This window comes from Calidris pugnax, unplaced genomic scaffold, assembly GCF_001431845.1.
Source record: "Calidris pugnax isolate Ruff unplaced genomic scaffold, ASM143184v1 scaffold216, whole genome shotgun sequence".
In the NCBI taxonomy this organism is placed as follows: domain Eukaryota; kingdom Metazoa; phylum Chordata; class Aves; order Charadriiformes; family Scolopacidae; genus Calidris; species Calidris pugnax.
Genome location: NW_015090954.1, coordinates 1,113,109 through 1,133,618, shown reverse-complemented (window position 1 = coordinate 1,133,618; position 20,510 = coordinate 1,113,109). Strand labels below are relative to the sequence as shown.

The window sequence follows — 20,510 nt, the reverse complement described above, 5'->3', positions numbered from 1 at the left end:
GAATTGACTGGCAGTGAAGTTATGGAGAAGTTGTTCTGACAATGGAGTATGTCTCCACATCTTTGTTCAGGGCAGGGATTTTTTTTTTTTTTAATTGGCTATTATTCTACTCTGTACAAACTGCTTTCTTATGGTGCTTCTTGGACTCACCCTAACACTGCCCGAGTGACCAAAGTCATTGTCCAAATCAATGAATGTTCAACTGGTGCTTACCAGACTGGGATGGTTTTCTTGGCAAGCAGGGGCAACTCCGGGTATTCTAGGAGTATGAAAATTTCCATCAAGTTTAGATAGTGAAAAGGAGGTAGCTGTCTGTGACTGACCATCTTCAGAGCCACCTGTCTGATGTAGCTTGAATAAAATATTCACTCTTTGCCTCACACAAATTATGAGGCAACTGGTGCCCTTTCACAAGAGATGCACTAGGAACAGTCAAAAGACTGATTGTAATGCTGCGTGTTGTGTAAGACTTACCCCATTTCCACTGAAGTTTTAGAAAGGCTTGAGTGTGCTGCAGCTGCAGGTGTGATGAGTGCTATGAGTGGTTGCTTTCCAGAGCTCCTGAGCACTGACCTTTCCCTGGGGACATGAGAACACCACGTGGTGGCATCTGGGACCTCTCTAACTGTTACTCACCTGGAGTCCCCTCCTCACAGTGTCTTCTCCAGCCAGGAGATACAGTTCCCTAACTTGCACTCTCTACTTTCTGTACTACCAGCTTAGTTCCCAAAGCACAGTCAGATGATGCCTGGGTGCTTAATCTAATGTAAGTGGTAGTTTTTCTTTTGGCTCTAATGGGCCTTTCATGCAGGAGGAATCTGGTTGGAAGATGAGGATGGAGGAAAAGCATAATAAAACCACTTGTAAAGCTTGGCACAGGGTCTTCCCAGCTGCTGCTGTGGCAGACACCAGTGTGGGAAGGTGGCTGAGCCTTGCAGGGATTTGTCACTGATTTGCCCAGCCTCCTGGGGAATCTCTGTCTCTGCTCCATGAAGTAGCTGAGGGGCTCTTCTGACTGAGAAAAGGGGTCGCTGCTTTATCCCAGTGAGGGAAAGAAACGTTAAAAGCGGGGAAAAAACCAGCAATAAGCTCAGAAGAAACGAAACAAACATCAGGAACGAGATGTCTCAAATTTATTGCTTAAACAAGCAGCTCTGAAGATTTTTAGTGCTCTAAAGGTATGAATGATGAGCCTGGTTGCCAGCCTATGACAGAGGTATAAATTGTCCTTCCTGTAGACAAGACTGACATGAATATAAGAATAAATCTCTGTACAGGAGAAGGAAGAAAGAATGTTTTGCCCCCTGAGGTACTGTCCTTGTCCTTTCATACACTTGCTTTGCTGATTAAAACACAATTTTGAATTAAAAATCAGTCAAAAGCAGAGAGGTAGCGTCTGAAAAGATGTTCTCTCGGCTCCACTTGATGAAAACATGTATTTCTTCCCCTCTTTGTCCACAGTATGGATTTTAATGTAGCCCTACTGGAACTACAAATTCATAGAGTTATGTCAAGCACTGTAGCATTGAACAACTGGAAATCTAATTTCCTGCTGGGAATGCAGAGATGATTGATAGTAGCCATTCAGACTGAAAAGTCCTTGTAAATCTTAAGGCACACTGGAGGTGTTTTTCTTTCCCTAATGCCACGCTGCTGAGACCAAAGGAAGCGCTTTGCAGATGAGCTACCCCAGTCACCAAGCCCTGGGCTGGATCGCCCGGGGTTAGGATGGCCCCTAATTTTGTAGTTTTGAACCAACCATGGGAACTGATTAGCTGTGAGATGGCTGCAGCTGGTCAAGGTGCATGCAGGACAAGGGAAAAGTAATGTTGCCTGCTTTCCTGGTAATGTTTTTCCGTGCGAAAACTATCTAGCAGCAGACCTGTTAGGTGATCACAAGCAGGGAAAGAGACAGTCAGTAAATACTATCATAGACCTGTTACCCGGAATGTGCTGCCTCCCCCACTGCCTTCCATGGAGTGTGGCCCTGAGATTTTCTGCTCTTAAGGAAAAAATGCTGAGCCTTGATTGTCACGTCAGATGCCCTGGCAGGAGGTGTTTGCTGACTGCCCACGGTGTGCATGGAGCATTCAAAGAAGTTGTGACGGCAGCGGTGGAAAAGAGGTGTCACAAACAGTTTGGGCACTTTAAATACCATTATGCTTCAGACTGTACAGATGCGACACTTAGAATTTCCGTGGTTATTCGCATTTCCATTTTTTTCCTTTTCATTTTCCTCACACTTAACTAACTTGTAGCAGTTAGTTATTATGAAACCTGACCTGAAGATGAATGGCTCATTATAGAAACTTAAACCCTGTGCCCAACTCTACAAATTCCTTTTTATACTCAAAATAGGAAGTGTTTAATAATACAGAGATAGCATATGATGTCTCATCTGTAATGACAGAAATGTTAAATCAACATTTTCAGTCTCTAATTAGAAACACAATGTCACATTATGAGTAGATTTAAAGGCTAAATAGGGAATCATTAAACTAATTTTTAGCCACTTATCAAATCTGAGTCCCTCTCCCAAATAATTCAGGCAGCTTTCTAGGTGGTTCTTTATGATATTATAAGAGGTATCATTACAGTCTGGCATTTGTCACCAACTGTCTATGAAGATTTGGCATATTACGTTTTGTTAAACACCTAAGCAATTAATTGGGTCATACAGGAGACAAATATTCTTCTTTTCCCTGCCCCCTTTGCAGCATTGCTTGCAGCCAGCATCAGTGAGAGGACCTTTCAGGAGGCTCTCCCACAGCCTTGGTCTGCTTCTAAGAGGCTGCAACAAGAGGAGACCAATTTTGTTCCTCCTTGAGCTGACGTGTGCCACTGCTTTGAGTGTACAGACCTGGTCCATGAGGACCGATGCTGCTTGCTGCTGGCAGTTGTTAAACAGAACTGCCAAGAGCAGGATGCCCTACTTCCAGAGCCCTTTGGAGTCAGCGGTTGACCCAGAGCATGCAGCAAAGGCTGTATTGCTCCAAGCTGTTGGTATGCCCTGGATTTATCCCAGCACATGCAAATAGTGCACAGCAGACTGGCTGAGGATTTGTTGATGGCCAGGACTGATCACCAGATTGCAGGCAAGCATGAGAGAAAGTAGGAGAAGCAGCATCTAGCATGTCAGGAGAAAAATTTTCACGTGTTCTTCCTTTTTCACATACTTTTGACTTGTGGTGGCATTTGTTGCCAAAACTCTTTGTGGAGCATCTCCTCTCTCCTTCACCTGCTGGGACATGCATGACAGGGTGCTATCAGAAACGTTCTTAATGATGCTTCAGCACAGCTGTATCATTATTTTTCAACCTTGCTTTGGAAGGTTTGGTCCAAGGAGAGTGGTCTAAGGAGTGCTTATGTTACATCCTCCCATGTTACATCCATACGTGTGCTGGTTGAAGGCAGCAAAAGGTGGGAGAAGTGCAATGCCTGGAGAATCCCAATCCTCTTGTTTGGGGACTGGTGAACTACCCTGAGGTCTTGACCTAGCAGTGCTTTCCATGCCCTGTGGTCCTTCTCTCTCTTCCCTCATCCCATTTTGGGTGTTGACTTTCTAGGAAAAAACTCATGCTAGAGAGGTGTAGGGGAGCTAAGTATAGTCTGGCTTTGAATTTAGTGGGTGTAAGGGATTTTACTTGCTTTTGTAGCGTAGTTGATGCTTATCATTAGTGACAGGCAGTGTAATGCAGTGTGATAATTGCATTTTCTAATAGATGTTGGAAGGATAGCTACATACTGTGAGTAAACGGCATCGCCAAAACTGTATGTGACTTAAGGGGGAAAGCATGTGAACAGCTTTTGAGGCATTGTGTCTGTTCGAATGGGAGTTTTTAAAGAAGTAATAAGCAAGCAACACTTCTTTTTCCTCCAAAGAAGACCCTCTCATCCCTTCTGAGTCAACAGCAGTTAAGACTATAATGGCTCTGTAGATAATAAAAGGATAAATTTATTGTGGAATTTCTGCTGATGCAGCACTTTCTACTTCCTTTTTCCTCCTCTTCCTTCTCGCACTGGTTTGAGGGCTTGAGTTGTTTCAGGGTGTGAGTTATCCAAGGATTTATTTTCAAGAACAGTTACTTCTAAAGGAGTCAGGTGCATCTGAGTTGTGTCTTTGCAGATGAAAACACTGCAATTTTCTGGCACCAGATTAAATTAAATTGTTTTAAATTGATCAAAGAGTAACTGAATAGCAAGTGACTTTTAATATGACTGATGTATGTGCCACATTGTGCTTTATTGTAGATTACTGTAATCCTGACATTGACACGGTAGTAGGGGCAGACTCGAATAAGCAACACCATTAAAACTTAGAACATTGGATATCTTTCAAATTCTCTAATCTTAAGATCCTACTTTTTCACACTAAATCCATTATTCTGCCCTCAGGAAAGCTTTTGCAGGCAGAGTGGAAACTGTTTCTTCTTGACAGCTCAATATACAGTGCATTGCAAAGAACTGAAGATTTTGAAAGAAAAATCTTTTCTCCCCTTCTCCTCCAGGAATAAAAGGAAAATTCTCCAAAATAAAAAAGCTCTAATCTTACATCTATTTGATTTGAACTCCAGGTATGTTACAGCCTCATAGGATCTCTGTTTCTACAATCAGTGGGGTAAATTTTCATTTAGTTTTTGCTATTTTAGTTCTGGACAGATTGAATAATCTTCAAATATCAGTTCAAACATAATTAAAAAGAACCCTTTCAATTTACAGAAGCACAGAAGGAAAGTATTCTTCTTTCCCTACCTGCCTACATTTTCCTGCAAGTATTTTGTGTAGTCAAGCCAACAGCTGTACTACTCTTTAACTGAAGAATTTCTGCAATACTGAAATCATTTGTGTAAGTTAGACAAGTGCCTCTTGAACTCCTGTTTGTCATCAGCATCACAGCAGGGTTTAGGGAGCTATGAAAAATAAGTGAATTTAGAACAGTCATGACAGATGACTGACTTTTATTATAATTTTTTTTGTTTAAGCCTTCTGAAAACTCAGATTTTGTACATTTGGGTGTACTGGTTGATGCCCTCTCATTTTGAGCAGTGTTTGGGGAGTGTGAAATGTCTTCTTCTGTGTGCTGTTGTCCCCAAAGCAACATTTCTAAGAGGCATTGAATATATTAGAAATGACTTTCTATTTATGTTTCTTTAAAAATCCCCTCTTTCACAAGAAAAACTTGCTGATTGCATTAAAGCTTTAACGATGTGGAATAGAAGGCTCCGGGGAGACCTTATAGCCCCTTTCAGTACCTAAAGGGGGCTACAGGAGAGATGGGGAGGGACTCTTTATCAGGGAGTGGAGCAATAGTATGAGGGGTAATGGTTTTAAACTGAAAGAAAGCAGATTTAGATTAGATATTAGGAAGAAATTTTTTACTGTGAGGGTGGTGAGGCACTGGAACAGGTTGTCCAGGGAAGTTGTGGGTGCCCCATCCCTGGAAGTGTTCAAGGCCAGGGTTGGAACTCGATGATCTTTAAGGTCCCTTCGAACCCAAACCCTTCTATGATATGATTAAAATTGCATAAAGGACATACTTACATAGGACCGCAATTTTGGATATTGGAAACGTAAGTTTTAATTTTGGCAAGGTGATGTCCAGTTCTTGTTAGAAAACAACTTCCAGGCTGGTTTTAATATAAACATTAACTAAAAAGACATCCCAAGTTGAACTAACTTCCACGTCATCGGTGACTGTTCCGTTGCAGTATCCAGTGTGTATGTGGAGCCTTTTTGAATTTGTTTCCTGCCGAGGCAGAAAAAGAAGGACTTTCCAGTGGTGTGTGTGTGCTGGCTTAGTCCTTTCCTGTGCTGTAGGTGTCTTGCACATGGCTATTATAAAGCCCAGCGCCGTGTTCCCCCATCTGTGCCGAGCTGCTCCACCGGGAGGGTGCCATCAGGACAAAGTGCCCCAAGGGACATGTCGTGTGCTGGTGCGGTATAGACCGCCTGTCATTACACCCCCCACTTACACCCAGGGTGGGAATTGGTGGTGACAGATGCTGTGCAAACTCTGAGGAGCTCCTCTGGTAGCAGGGAGGCGTTTCTGCATAATCCCCCGTGCTTCCATCACTTCTGTTTTCTCAGGATTCATTGTTTTCTTGTTTTATTCAGTCAGCATCCATTTCCCTTTGTTGCTCTTCCTAAATCTCCCTTTATGTTCCCCATTGGCCAGTCATTCCTCATTGTTCACTTTCTTTGTCTCTCCACCTCCTTTGTTCCAGACGACTGGATAACTCCATATTGCAAAACTGGCTGAATCTCAGTGAAAAGGTGTCTCCTGAACGTGCAATTAGTTTTGTTGAATTGCGAGGAAGCTTTCAAATTACCTGATTATGACCCAAAACGTAATTTTTTGAGATGATAATCCTTTTTGGTGTTTCACAACTAGGTGAAGAGCACAGAGAACTTGTGGCCAAAATGGGCACTCTGGAAAAAAGCAGATTACTATTTGATTCTCCTCAGCTTCTCAAGGACATTTTAAAATTAGCATTAAGGGACTTCCCAAGAGGGATTAGCTGCTTTTCTGCATTTTTCTTAAAAACATAAATGGAAGAAGGGTTGTACTGTTGCATGCAGATGCATGCTATTTTATATCCTCCCTCTTTATCCTGAAAATTTTCAGGAAGCAAATAATCCCTTTGACAGCCTGAATGCCTTTTTAGGGGTTGCACCAATGAATTTGTTTTCAAGAGAGAGATTAAAGGTACCAGAAATTCTTTGTCTTTACAAGTAATAAAAAATGCATTTGGAGGAGAGAAAACTGTTGTGAGCTTTATCTGTTTCACTGTGCCCTGAAAATAGCCAATGCTTTTGAGAACTGCTTCAGTTTATAAAATATTGGTCTATATAACCCAGTTTGTAAGAGAAGGAATTGTGTTTTTTTAATTATGCAGCAGTTAGGGAGATTCAATTTGCTTTGCTTTTTAAGTAGAAATCCATTTTGTCAATTGTAAGTTTAAAAAAACCCCAACAGATAGCTTTAAGAGATTACTGCTAAAAAACGTAGTAATCAGAATTGATTGTATAGAGATTGTAAGAAAATTGCTTATAAAACCAGGCGCCATTCATGCAGGTTTTCTTTTTCCTGTGTGCAGAACTCTACAAGCCATATTTGAAGCTTTCTAAGGTGGAAGGTGTTTCCAGCAATGACTGGGCAACTTTAATTAGGCTTAAAATAGATAGCAACACAGTATGTAACATGGGCAGATATCTCCCTATAGGAACACAGTGATATTATCCATGAAAATTACTGCTGAGTATTTCCCTCCTTTCTTGTCAGAAGTATACTTAGATTTTTATGTTCCTTGCAGGTTATGGAAGAGCAGTTGATGTGTTACTTTTTGTTGGTTTGCATATTCAGGGACCTGAGGGTTTTTTGTATTTTCTCTCCCAAACACACAATATTGAGCTATTTATTTGCTCAGATACATAAAAATATGGAGGTCAATGCAGGTGCAGTGCATTATCATGTTATTGACTCCTCTGTGACACAACCTCACCATTCCCTTGGGTCTGCATCTGTGAAAATAGCATTTTTTCTTTGCTCTGTAGAAATATCACTGGGTTTATTTAACAAGATATTTCATTTGTGTAAGTTACTTGAAGTTTTAAAAAGGGTGAAAAGGAATGAATAGGGACTTACAAATCCATACTGACTAACCCTAAATACAACAATCAAGCCTTTCTAGAACTGCTAAGTAGGAAAGATCCAAGAAGCATCGGAGCAAAGCAAGATGCTGAAAGCATATTTTGCAATATCAATCCCACTCAAACTTTTTGACAATGGTTTTGACACCAGAAGAATTTTTCAGAAGTAAAATGTCTGAGCTTCATGTCCAGTGTCATCAGGCTTGCAAAGGACTTCCTTTCTGGCTCCTGACCAGTCACTCCAGACGTTGAAAAGGAGGGTTATGTTTTACCAGTGTTACAAAAATGAAGTCATCAACATCAGTCATAGAGCAAACACATCCGTACAAGCAATTTGGTTCTTAAAGAACATTGGTATTTTCTGCTCTCTAGAAATTCCAACAGAGTTTACAGACCAGCTCTAGGAATTAGTCTGCCAAGTCTTGTGCTTCCTTTACAAACCTAACGTATCGCACCAACCTGGAACTTCCCCAAGCTGCTGACAGAACATTTTGGTCCCCTTGTGTGGGAAGCAAAGAGCTTCTAAATTGTGGTATCTTCTCACTCCAAAGCAGAAATGGATAATCCAGTTACCAGCACCCAAGTAACACAAAATAAATAAAGCTATATTATGAATGCAGCAGAATGTGGTAGCAACTAAAATAATATACAGCTTTCTGGAGAAATTATACCGTATGTCTCTATATTTCAGACTCACTTGGCTGGTGCACCCCAGGTTTCATGATTTATTTTGTGACTTCTGGGGCAGTCTGATGGGAGGCCAGGCCGGCTACCCACATCCTCAGCCCTCTCCCCACATCCCAGCATTTTAGCAGTAAACATTTTTTCCTTTGATATATTTCCTCATAGTCATCTGCACTTCAGTGGTGTATTTCACCAGGAATTTCCATGAGGTGTTGGATATAGCACACAAGTACTTCTCAGATCATATTCCTAAAGTCCAAGTGTGTACTCTCTCAGGCAGGCAATTTTGCATGTGTCATATATTTTTTCACAGCTGTGAACTCAGTGGGGCTGTTGAAGAGACTATATGAGTCTCAAAGGGCCACGAAGATGATCAGAGGGGCTGGAGCACCTCTGCTGTGAGGACAGGCTGAGAGAGTTGAGGTTGTTCAGCCTGGAGAAGAGCAGGCTCTAGGGAGACCTTATAGCCCCTTCCAGAACCTGAAGGGGCCTACAGGAGGGATGAGGAGGGACATTTTATGAGGGAGTGGAGAGACACAACGAGGGGTAATGGTTTTAAACTGAAAGAGGGGAGATTTAGATGAGATATCAGGAAGAAATTCTTTCCTGTGAGGGTGGTGAGATACTGGAACATGTTGCCCAGAGATGCCCCATCCCTGGAGATGTTCAAGGCCAGGCTGGATGGGTCTTTGAGCAACCTGGTCTGGTGGGAGGTGTCCCTGCCCAGGGCAAGGGGGTTGGAACTCGATTTTTAAGGTCCCTTCCAACTCTAACCATTCTATGATTCCATGCTTCTATGAAAACTGATCACACGCACACGTGTTTGCAGGAAATATGTGAGGGAGTGATATTGCTGGGAATAGATGTTTGGAAAGTTGTTACATCTTGTGCACGTGGTGCTAAGTGGGCACTCCAGTCTTAACACACATGAAATCATTACCCTTGATGATGATTGCTTACAACAATTATTAGAGATTGACCCTCATTTTTAGAGTTCGTGAATCTTCGCAGATTATCTTTGATCTTGATGCCCTGCATAGAATAATACTTCTGATTCAGAAGTTCAGGCTTCGTTAGATTTTGGATATCTGTGACTTTGGCATAAATATACAATGAAAAATTGTATTAGCTCTTCCTGGATCACTCCTGTTTTAAGTTAAAGAGTCAGGTATAAAGATGTATCTTCATCTTGAAACAGAGTGATTTAATGGTCAAGATTTCTCTTGCAGATAGATTTTTTAGAAATGGTTGTTAGATGAATGGTTAATCAATATTTTACTAAGCACACAGTCGATTTTTAAAGAGTTGCTACACAGTTCAAGAAACCAAATGGCTGCTCATAACAGTCTGTAGCTCTTACTTTTGGGTGATGTGTTTATAGTGCTCCCTGGGATTAAGACCCGTGTCAGACCAGACGTACCCCTGAGTGCCGTGGCTGGCTGTGGTCTCTAGCAGCCTTGCAGGGAGGATCCTGCGTGTTTGTGGAGGGTCAGTGCAAAGAGGCAGGCTAGTTCTGCCCAAAAAATTTTAAGCATAACTCAAAAACCAGCTATACACTTCTTTCTCATGTCATTTCCTATACAACTTGAGCACAGGAGCAGATGGATGGGACAACCCACGTAATAGGACGTATGGGGGGTAGGCTATTACTAGTTTAAGGTAAGTTTGAATCATTTATTAACTTTTCATAATTCTACAGCATTATTAACTTTTTATGATTCGACAGTAATTATTGATGGTGTCTACCAAAAATATGCTGCAATAAGATTAAAGCATCTTGGAAATAATGATGCAATTATTACTCGAGGTATTGTCAGTTTTGTCACGACTTCAGTAGGGTGAATTCTATAATTTAAAGGATAGCTACATTTGATCAAGTAATGGCTGAATTATACCTGTATTTCCTTCTCCCAGCTATTAAATGCTGCATGTCTATCCTAAAAATCAATAATCTATTGTTTGTGGTGACCTAATGTCTTATTTCTGGAATGTAAAGTTTGCATACCTGGAAGGAGCTCTACTAATAATAATAATACATCAATACTCATTATATACTTTATTAAAACACAGAAATCTAGTGTGTGATTATTTTGTGCAGCTGTACAGCATTATTGAATTAATGCCACATTTATTTAGATTAAACCATTTGTAACAGTCTACTTGATTTTTCAAGACTCATTGTGAGTTTTGCAGGCATTTTTATAAAATCATAGCAGAAAATGTGTAAATGTACCTCATAAATGTAATCTAGTTTTTTATTAGTGTCTGACCAATATAAGATTTCAGTTATAATGGAGTGAATTAGCATTTCAAATAGATTGGATTGCAGATTACACTTTTATTAGTTTTATAGTTGTGCTAATCTTTGACTTGGAGCCAGTTAAATCAGTAGTCATCAGGGATCTTTATGATTTTATTTAAACCAGCTGAAGCAAAAATCAGTGCAGCTCTGTTATAATGGTAGGAAACATACTCTCAAACTGATGAAATTGTGGGAGCAGAGTCTTTTATACAGCGTTGGTTTCATATGAATACATACCAGCATTAGTTTATCTTTAGGAGTTTCAGGCTTATCGTTCTTACTGCAAGAGTCTTTCTGTAGGGAGAAAGGAGAAAAACTGTTTGGGAGTTGGAAAAAAACTCAGAGTAAATGTGAATTGAACAAGAAAGGCAGCCAGGGTCAACCAAGTCAGTAAGAAACCTATACTTCTTTGGGTTAAAATAAATGTCATAGATTCACGGAATAATTTCAGTGGGAAAGAATCTCTGGAGGTCTCTAGGCACAGCATGGCTCAGAGCAGCAACAGTTGGATTGAATTCCTCTGGGCCTTCTCCAGTTGAGTTTTCCTATTACCTTAGTAAGCAACCTGCTTAGTTTTTGAGTATCCTCATGGGAAAAACACTTGTCCTAATATTATTTCTAGTAAGATGATGTAACCTGATGTGAAGAGGAAAAAATGTAGGCCCAGTGGCAGTGAGGAGAAGGTGGGGTGCAACAAAAAAGAGGATGGGTAAGAGAAAGCAGCAAAGGAATGAATCATGTGAAAAATCATCCTGAATTTTAGAGGTACCTGCAGTTGGAACCGTAAGACCAGTTTTGTCTGCCCCAGCCTCTTTTGTTGCAATAATTTTACCTAGGTATTTGTATGCCCAGTATGAAAATGCGTGTTGATTACCAGTAGTCATTCTGTCCTTGTCCACATTCCTTGTTGTAGAAGCCAATATGTTAGATAAAACTTCCTATTCCAGGCCTTGCCACCTCAGTCTGTTTTGTACATCAAACTGACCTTGGTTTAGTAAGGAGATAAAACTGCTTTTTGTCTCTGTGGAGTTTTGTTAAAAGAGAATTTTGAGGATCATCGGTAATGCTAAATCGAGGTTCAGACAGACTATTCTTGAATTTAAACCAAACCTCCTCATGATCAATATCCATAGCAAATAGCAGTGAGTATTTCTACTTGTCTTGACAGGCCTAATGTTGAAACAAGAATGGTATATTTAAGTGAAAGGGACAAAAGTGAACACCAGAGTGTAGGGATTTTATGAAAGTTTTTGAAACCCAAGTTTTCCCTTTTCCCCTACCCTGCATTCACAATTATGTAGTAATACAACTACAGATTCTGAAAAATCAAGTGGTCATTATTAATTTTTTAATGTGACTGCCTACCAGTGATAAAGAGTTGTACAAAAAGATTGGCTCAGACACAACATGACTTACAACAGCATTTGAGATCCAAAGTGGTAAGGTAATTGTTTTTTTTAAAGCTTCCTGTTCAGTTGGAAAAATGTTGGAGGCAAATAAAATGGCTTTTTAAATGCACTATACATATTAATAAGACTGTGTCCATTTAGGTGAAGTAAAATGTCTTTGATAGTTTCCTATTTAATTTGAAACATTGTCTCTATTTGATTTTTATGATTAGTCTAAAGAGTCCTGCAATTTTGATATCAGCAGATAGCTTCTTTTGGCAGTAACTGCTGCATTCATCAATGTGTGATGACTGTAAACCTGCACTACTCTATTAAATGACATTGGTCTGGAAATGCAGGCAGGCTTTATGAATTATAATGAATGATGTTCTATTAATGACAAAGATTCAGAGCTCAAATCACCTCCAGGGTTGTCAACTCAGGGGGAAAGCCTTTATACCTGGAAGAAATAGACAACAGAACAAGCATTTAAGAAGATGATAAGGTCAATATTGTTAGAGTGAGACCGGATTTGATATTCCATCTTCTACAGATGTTTTGGGAATGATGAATTCTGGACTGCCTTGTTACTGAGGGACTTGGTGACTTTTGCTGGACACAGCGATCCAGTGCGAGGGTATTGGAAAACAAAATATGTAAATACAGAGCACCTCAGGAAATTTCCATGAGAAAACATTGTTTGGAACCAAGTTTTTAATGCAATTTCTAATTGGGTGTATTCACTGAAACTCTGGTAGCATACACCATTTTGTCCTACTAGCTCACTTAGGAGGCAACTAGAGATCCTGGGTTTGTAAGAGTCACTGTTGTGGCATAGCTTGATACAAACCTCATAAAATTACGCAGCTTTTTGCCTGCCAAGGCATTGTCACCTTTGAGACTAACAGGAAGGTTAGGGAGCTGCAGCTTGACTGTGTGTGGCAGGGCTCCTGCTTCCAGAAGAGGGCCTCTCTGCAAGTCTGGAGGCTTGATTTCTTGATGTTAACTGGGAAAGCAAACTGGGCTGATAGGCTTGCAGCGTCTGTGTCTTTGAGAGGATGTATGGTCTGAGGCAGATCAACTGGTTGGAGATACCAACAAGAGGTCTTGTAGGCTCTTGAGTCAGAGAAAGAACTGGAAGACAAAACATTCATGAGAAGCATGTAGCCTGTAAGCTCTGAAATTGAAAGGTATCTCCCAGTGAAATATTTTTTGGCTTTGAAGTTAAAATTGCAGATTTTGCTTTTTAGCCTGCTCTGCTGCTATAGGATCTATGTTAGGATGTAGTGTAGCATCAGCAGGCAGACCTGTCTGGAGCTGTGAGACACCTGCAACACAGGGGTCCTGCACTCTTTTCCCAGTGGTATATTCACTTGTGTGCTGTCCTCTTGTGAAGATCAAATAGACACCAAGGCTGACCACATGCCTGTGCTGACCATTGTCTTCTCTGCACTGCTCCGTTAATGCTAATTACACTGTGATTCGTTTGTATAGTGCCGCTGGAAACCTTTCTGTCTAAAGACATCAAAGTGCTTCACAGCTATTAAGAGAATAACAAGCTGATTTAGAAGAGAGAGGTAAAGAGCGGCATTATCCCCAACTCCAGCAGCCCTTGGACACGGGAGGATGACATCTTTCACCAGTAGAGTATAAAGCAGTTGAGAGTCAGATCAAAAGCCTGTCTTGGCATCAGGGTTCTGAACATCTGTGCTAAGCAGGAGATAGCTAGGAGAGGACTGCTGTATGGTGACTGTCATGCTGTTGGTACTTCCCCTGGTCAGAGTGAATGCTACTGTATTTAATATCTTGTGATAGATTTTTCTTCCAGCTTTCTTTTTTGCAGTTGCTTTTTTGAACCATTGTAAATTGCTAGTACCCATAATTCCTACATCAGGGAGTGATGTACGAGTGTGCTGATGTACTAGTGTATGTGCTAGTACCCATAATTCCTACATCAGCATACCTATGCCATCTGTGTTCTTGTTTGTGTTGCCCAATAGCTTCATCTAATGTCTCCTACATCTAGTGCTTGAAAAGACAACTTTTCCCTGTGTCTCTGCTGGACACAGCCGTTTGCAGAGCCATTTTTGGGCTCTGCTTTAAGACATCCTTGATCTTCTGGGAACATCTTCTGGGCTGGTCAGGGGAGTCATCATGGGAACCCTTGGAGGAACGTTGGGGTGCAGTGAGGACAGCTGGTGGCTGTTAGCAAGCTCCAGCAGCTTCTGGCAAGCTCTGCTACCTGCTCCTGATCAAGAGGGGCTCAGAACTTGCAGATCTTGAGTCCCAATCAGGGGGGTCAGGCACTCTTCCCACAGTGTCTAGGCTGAGGCCTCTGTGAGTCCTGGCCCAGAGCAGAGCTCTCAGAGGTGGCTGTTGGTACAGCTTAGAGGGGAACCTGTACCTCTGCCCACAACAGCACCTGTGTCCTCAGCTATGACAGTGATGGTCTCCATAAGCCACTGGAGACATTTTCCCTGTAAGGATGGAGGGATTGACAGGCACATGGAACGGCAGAAGGAGGATACAGCTCTGTAGGTCTCAGGCTGCAGAGGCACCTGGGACCTCTTGCTGAGGCTAGGGCAATGGAAGATGGCCTTTTGGCCAGCAGGAGAGTTGTTCTCATTGAGGATCTGTGTCACGGGCTGTGGGAGCAGGTCATCAGACTGGACAGCATCAGAGATGATCCTGCAGCTTCAAAAGCCCAGACCTTTGACTGCCGCAGAAGGGGACAGGCAGAGTCTCTGCATACCAGGCTGGAAAGTAGAAACTCCCATGACGGTGAAAGCTGGAAGTTGGTGACTTCTGGCCCTGGGGGAAAGGCTCCTGCTCCACATGCAGACCTGCAACGATGAAACAGATTCAGTGCCGTGGCTCCCTGGCCCTGGAGCATTTGAGCCAGCTGAACCTGAACCATATGGCAAGAGGAAATAGTGAGTGACAGTGGTGGGAGACTCCCCACATGTGGGGAATGAAGGCCACCATCTGCCAACCCAACCTGCTGTCTGGAGAAGTTTGCTGCTTAGTAGGGGCTCAGGAGTGGGATGTTGTAGAAAGACTGTTTCAGTCCTCAAACTATTACTCCCTGCTGCTCTCTCACCTTCACACCAGTAATCCTGTTGGGAATGACTTGGGAAACACCAAGCGTGACTACATGGCTCTGGGTGCAACATTTGAGGGTACGGGAGGCCAGTCAGTGGTCTTCTTGATACTGTCAGTGAGGAGAAGGACAGCCTGAAGAGGACTGGATGGACCCTGTGAATCAGCAGCTGGTTGCACAGCTGGTGTCAGCAGCAGGGGTTTGGTTTCCGAGGCCATGGAACCCTCTTTGAGGATCAAGGCTGCTTGGAAGGGGATCAACCTAAAAGAGCAAAAACATCTTTGCCAACAGGCTGGCCAATCTGAAGAGGAGAGCTTAAACTAACAGTGATGGGGAAGAAGGTAATGAGCAACAATCATGTGAGGAAGTGAAGGAGCAGATTGGATGGACCAGTGAAGAGCCAGGACTGAGCAAAGGGCCCAGCATGATGTGAACAACTGAGGCACTAATCAACAAAAGAGCAGTGAAGTGGGATCCCACCAAGCATAAGCACATAAGCGAGGAAGTGACAGGGAAAGCTCTCAAGCCATTTTTGGGAAATCAGCAGAGCTGTCTTTTTCTCCATCACACCACATTTGATAGCTCATGAATTCAGTTCATGGGTTCCCCTGTGAGAGAACCACACACGCACTCACTTAGGATTAATTAAAAGCTTCTTCAGCAAGTAAGAACTGTTACATACCAACTGATTCCTGAACCTCTGATCCCAATCACCATCCTCTCAATTCTGCAGAAAGACATAGGTTTTTTGAGCAAGAAGAGGTGTCCCTGCCTGTTGGTGGTAACGGCAGCCCCTCCAGTCCACCTATCAGCAGCCTGTTCCCAGCACAAAGGGTTAACAAAGCAAGCTTATATTTATAGATGATTTCTTGGTGGGCAGTGCAGGTCATACCATTAGCAGGTTTTCTTTGTCTAGCTTATTGGCAAGCGTTCTTTTTGTCCTTTATGGTCATTTATTATTGGATTTGGTGTTTCAGCTTGAGACCAGCTTTCAAGGTTGCAGAGTTTGGGGGACATTCAAGACCAGGATTGCACACTCTGGCTTTGACAATATTCAAGGCCAGGGACAAATACACGGTCACACTCTCTGAAGTGCCTGTACACTAACACACACACTGTGGGAAAGAAATGAGAGGAATGGGAGGTCTGTGTGCAGGACTGTGATTGCCTTGGTATCATAGTGATGTGGTGGGGTAGCTCACAGAACTAGGGTGCTGCCATGGATAGACGGGCTTTTTCAGGAAGGACAAAGTGAGACAGCAAGAAGGGAGAATTGCTCTTTATAGAGGGGAGTGACTGACACACATGACACATCTGCCTTGGGATTATTGATGAGCTTGAGAGTCAAAATTAGCTGATAGACCAAAATAGGTGACCTTGTTGTGGGTCTCTGCTATAGACCATCTGACCAGGAAGCAGTAGATGAGGTGTTCGGACAACTGGGAGAAGTCTGACTTTCACAGACATAGTCCTCATGCAGGACTTCAGCCCCCTTGATATTTGCTGGAGGGACACCACAGCAGAGCCCAAGCAATCCATGAAGTTTCTGGAGTTCATTGATGACAGCTCCCTAACACAGGAGATCAAGTTGGTGATGTAAAATGCACTGCTAAGCTTCATACTTACAAACAAGATAGAATTTGTGCAGGATGTGAAGGTCAGGGATGTGAGGGTCAGGGACATCCTTGGCAGCAATGCCCATGGGGTGGTGAAGTTTAGGACTGTGAGAAGAGGGAGCAAGCCAAAAATCCTGATCACAGACCTAGACTTCAGGAGAGCAGACTTTGACCTGTTCAAAGAACTGCTGGGAAGAATCCCATAGGATACAGTCCTGCAGAGAAGCACCATGCAGCAGAGGTGGCTGATTTTCAAAGGTCACTGCCTCTAAGCTCAAGATTAGTCCATTCTGATGAACAGGAAATCAAGGAAAGGCAACAGGAGGAACAAGGAGTTCCTGACTGACCTCAGACACAGAAGGAAGTACACAAGAGGCAGTAGCAGGGACGGGTGACCCAGGAGAAATACAGAGGCACCATCTGGGTATGCAGGATCGGGATAAGGAAAGCCAAAGCCCGGGTGGAGTTGAATCAGATGAGGAATGTGAAGGGCAACAAGAAGGTTTCTATGTGTATATCAGCAGCAAAAGGAAGATTAGGGAAAATTTGAGGCCGTTCCTAAATGGGTTAGGGTACCTGGTGACAAAGAACACAGAAAAGCTTAAGAGGTGTTCAGTGCCTTCCGTGCTTCAAGTAAGACTGGTCTGCAGAAGTCCCAGGCCCTTTAGACTGGTGGGAAAATCTCAATCAAGGAAGCCACCCTCGGCAGAGGAGGATCAGGATGGGGAACACTTAAACAAACTGGACAGACACAAGTCCATGGACCCCAACAGGATGCATAGATGGGAGCTGTCTGGTGTCACTGCAAGCCACTCTTGAGTATCTTTGGAAGGTCATGGTGACAGGGAGAGGTTCTTGAGGACTGTAATAAAACAAGTGTCACACAGCTATCCTCAAGAAAGGAAAGAAGGATGATCCAGGGCACTTCAGTGCCCCTCTCAGTCCTCTCCTCAGTCCTTGGTAAGGCAATGGAACAACTTATCGTGGAAGCCACTTCTAAACACATGAAGGACAAGAAAGCAATTGGGAGTATTCAGCGTGACTGATCTCATTGTTGTGAAGGGAAAAGGACCTGGGAATACTAGTGGACAAGTTGAACATGATACAGCAATGTGCTGCTGTGGCAAAGAAGGCCAGCAACCTCCTGGGTTGCATCAGGAGGAGCATTGCTGAGCAGGTCAGCAGGGATCATCCCGCCTTTCTGCCTAGTACTGCTGAGATACATCTGGAGAGCTGTGCTGGACTCCCCAGTGTGAGAGAGACTCTTCTCTGTGGTACCCAGTGAAAGGATGAGAGGCAGTGAGCACAAACTGAAATAAGAAATTGCATTTAAGAGAATAAAAAGCCTTCTTCCTTTAAGGGTGATGGAACACCAGGAGAAGTGGTGCAGAGAGCTTGTGGAGCCTCTATCCTTGAAGATATTTAAAACTCAACTCGACGTGGACTTGGGCAAGCTCTTCTGCCTGACCCTGCTTTTAGCCAGGGCAATCTCCAGAGGTACATGCTAACCCCACAATTCTGTGAACTATAGATGATGGCCTGGCACCTTGGTCAGATGTGTTCGTAGCCGGTGGCTCCACAGAATTGTTCTCTTGTTCACCAGGTCTCCTTGGTGCTGAGATAACTACTGTAACACGTGGATGATAAGGGGGGGCTGTATTTCAGTTTTACAGATGGGGAAACCAAGGCACAGAGCTTCTGGTCTACAGTTATTTCTTTGGCTAGGGTCAGGATCTCAGTATCTGCATATGAAGTCTTTTATCCTGACTTTTGCTTCAGTCTGAGACGTTACTGTCTCAGATTTGTCTGAGAAAACTAGTAGCTGATAGTTGAATACTCACGTCTTCTTTTTAAATCTTTTTTTTTTTTAGTGGCCTTGAACTATCAACAGATTTTTTTCATAGCTAAAGAAAGTAGTTTTCTCTTAGAACTGAACATTCATCAAGTTGTAGCTCCATTGCACTGGCACAACATTTTAAATATACTTTTTAGTAATAAACAAATGCAGTCATCTGTAAAGCTGCTGTCTCTGAAACACAATTACTCAGCCTTTTCCTTTCTTCTTTTCCTCAGCAGGTAGCAGAGTAGGAATATGGAAGCATTAGTCATTTAAAAATGTGATGAGGTGTTTTCGTGCATATGGGAAAAGGAGAATTAAACAGATGCTTAAAATGTGTCAGAGTGCCATGCCACTATAGGAACTAGAGGGAGAGTATTAGAGAGACTGCTGCCAGAAGTAGTTAATAATAACAAATGAAGAACTTGGCAGCAAGGCTAAGAATTTGAAATTGTCATTTGTTGTAATTGATGAAACTATCAGAGTGTCATTTATGAAGGAAAGGAACAGTCCAGGCACACCACACACAGTCAGCACTCTGACTGCAAGGAAAGCACGGATCTGAATGGCTATCAAGCTCTTCCTAACAGACCAGTGATTTGAACTCGGCAAAAGAGCAATAAAATGTGTTCCTTTTTGGTACGAGCTTGGGTTCCCAGCAGTGTGATTGAGGGAGAGCCCCTGCAGCAGAAAGGCAGCTGTAGCCAAGGGTTCTGACTGCAGCCTCTTCTCTCTGCACACACTGCTGGGACATTATTTGCCCATTTCTAACCCCAAAATCTACGCAGACCACTGCCATAATTAATTAAGCTTTCAGAGGAAGAGCCAGCTGTTAACACATTTCAAAATCAATGGCAACAAGAGCATTTGTTTCAGAGGCAGCAGAAAGGGGCCCAAGAGTGTACAGTGTCTAGGTGTTTGGCTTCTCTGAGGCTTTACGTTTACCGTGGGATTTTCTGGGTTGAGAAATATTGTACAACAATAGTTTGTTCTGTCTAAGAGCACAATAGAAGTTATTGCTGTTATTTAAAACCTCACAGGTCTCTAACTTGGCAAGACTACCGGCCATGTTCACTAAAATATAAATGGGGGTATATAGACTGGTTTGCTTTGGAGTTAGGCTTCCTTTCTACTAGCAATTGCGTTGCCCAAAGTGACATCTTTTAAGAGCCTGACGGGTCTGGTTTCTGATTGAGATTCTCTCCTAACAGGCAGATTGATGACCAGAACAAAAGAGATGAAAGTATGGGCAAAAAATGTCTGAGCAGAGAGCAGATTTGGCAAGTGTTCTCAGTGTGAGGAAGGCGAGAAGATGGGCTCTCTGAGGAGCTGGTCTTCCTAACCATCCACAGTTTCCTTCCCTTGAGAGGTGCTTCCCTGAGCCTGCAAGGCAGGGTTTGCTGGGGACGGGAAAACAGCTTACCTTTCCTTTTGGTCAGATACGATCCCAGCAGCTTTTAGATCTGTCAGCCTGATGAGGAGCTTTTTATGGCTTCTTTGGTCTTCCTGGAAGAGTAATGTGTGGATGAGGCAATGGCCTATGGCAGCTGTCTGCAAGAAGGGAGCTCCTTTCTTCCAAGCTGCAGTCCAGGAATGATCTTCAGGTAAAGAAAGATGCACTGGAGACAAGAATAAACAACTATTCAATGGGAGGAATGATTATACTATTATTCATGTATTACTGTTTAGAAGGCTATTCAGCTGTAGCACACCTTGGCATTTGTATAGAAGTCAGGGTGGGCAAAAGTGTCCTCCTGACTCTTTCTCTCTTGAACTTTCCTCAGACGTTTTGCTAGAAATGTCACCCAATCCATCATTAACATTTAAGTTTACGATCTGAAAACAAGAACAGGGAAAGTAAGTATTGTGTTTTGATGTGGTTTGGTTTTCAGTTTCTTCAAATCTTGGTTCCTTTTGTATTTTGCTTTGTCCT

The 20,510-nt window shown here is 42.7% G+C and overlaps 1 protein-coding gene across 2 annotated transcripts in view; it reads left to right on the top strand.

Annotated features, from left to right (window-relative positions):
* The window catches only part of PLPPR1 (phospholipid phosphatase related 1), a 138,766-nt gene that overhangs the window by 67,138 nt on the left and 51,118 nt on the right, over positions 1 to 20,510 (top strand). The gene's annotated exons all lie outside the window — the stretch shown is intronic.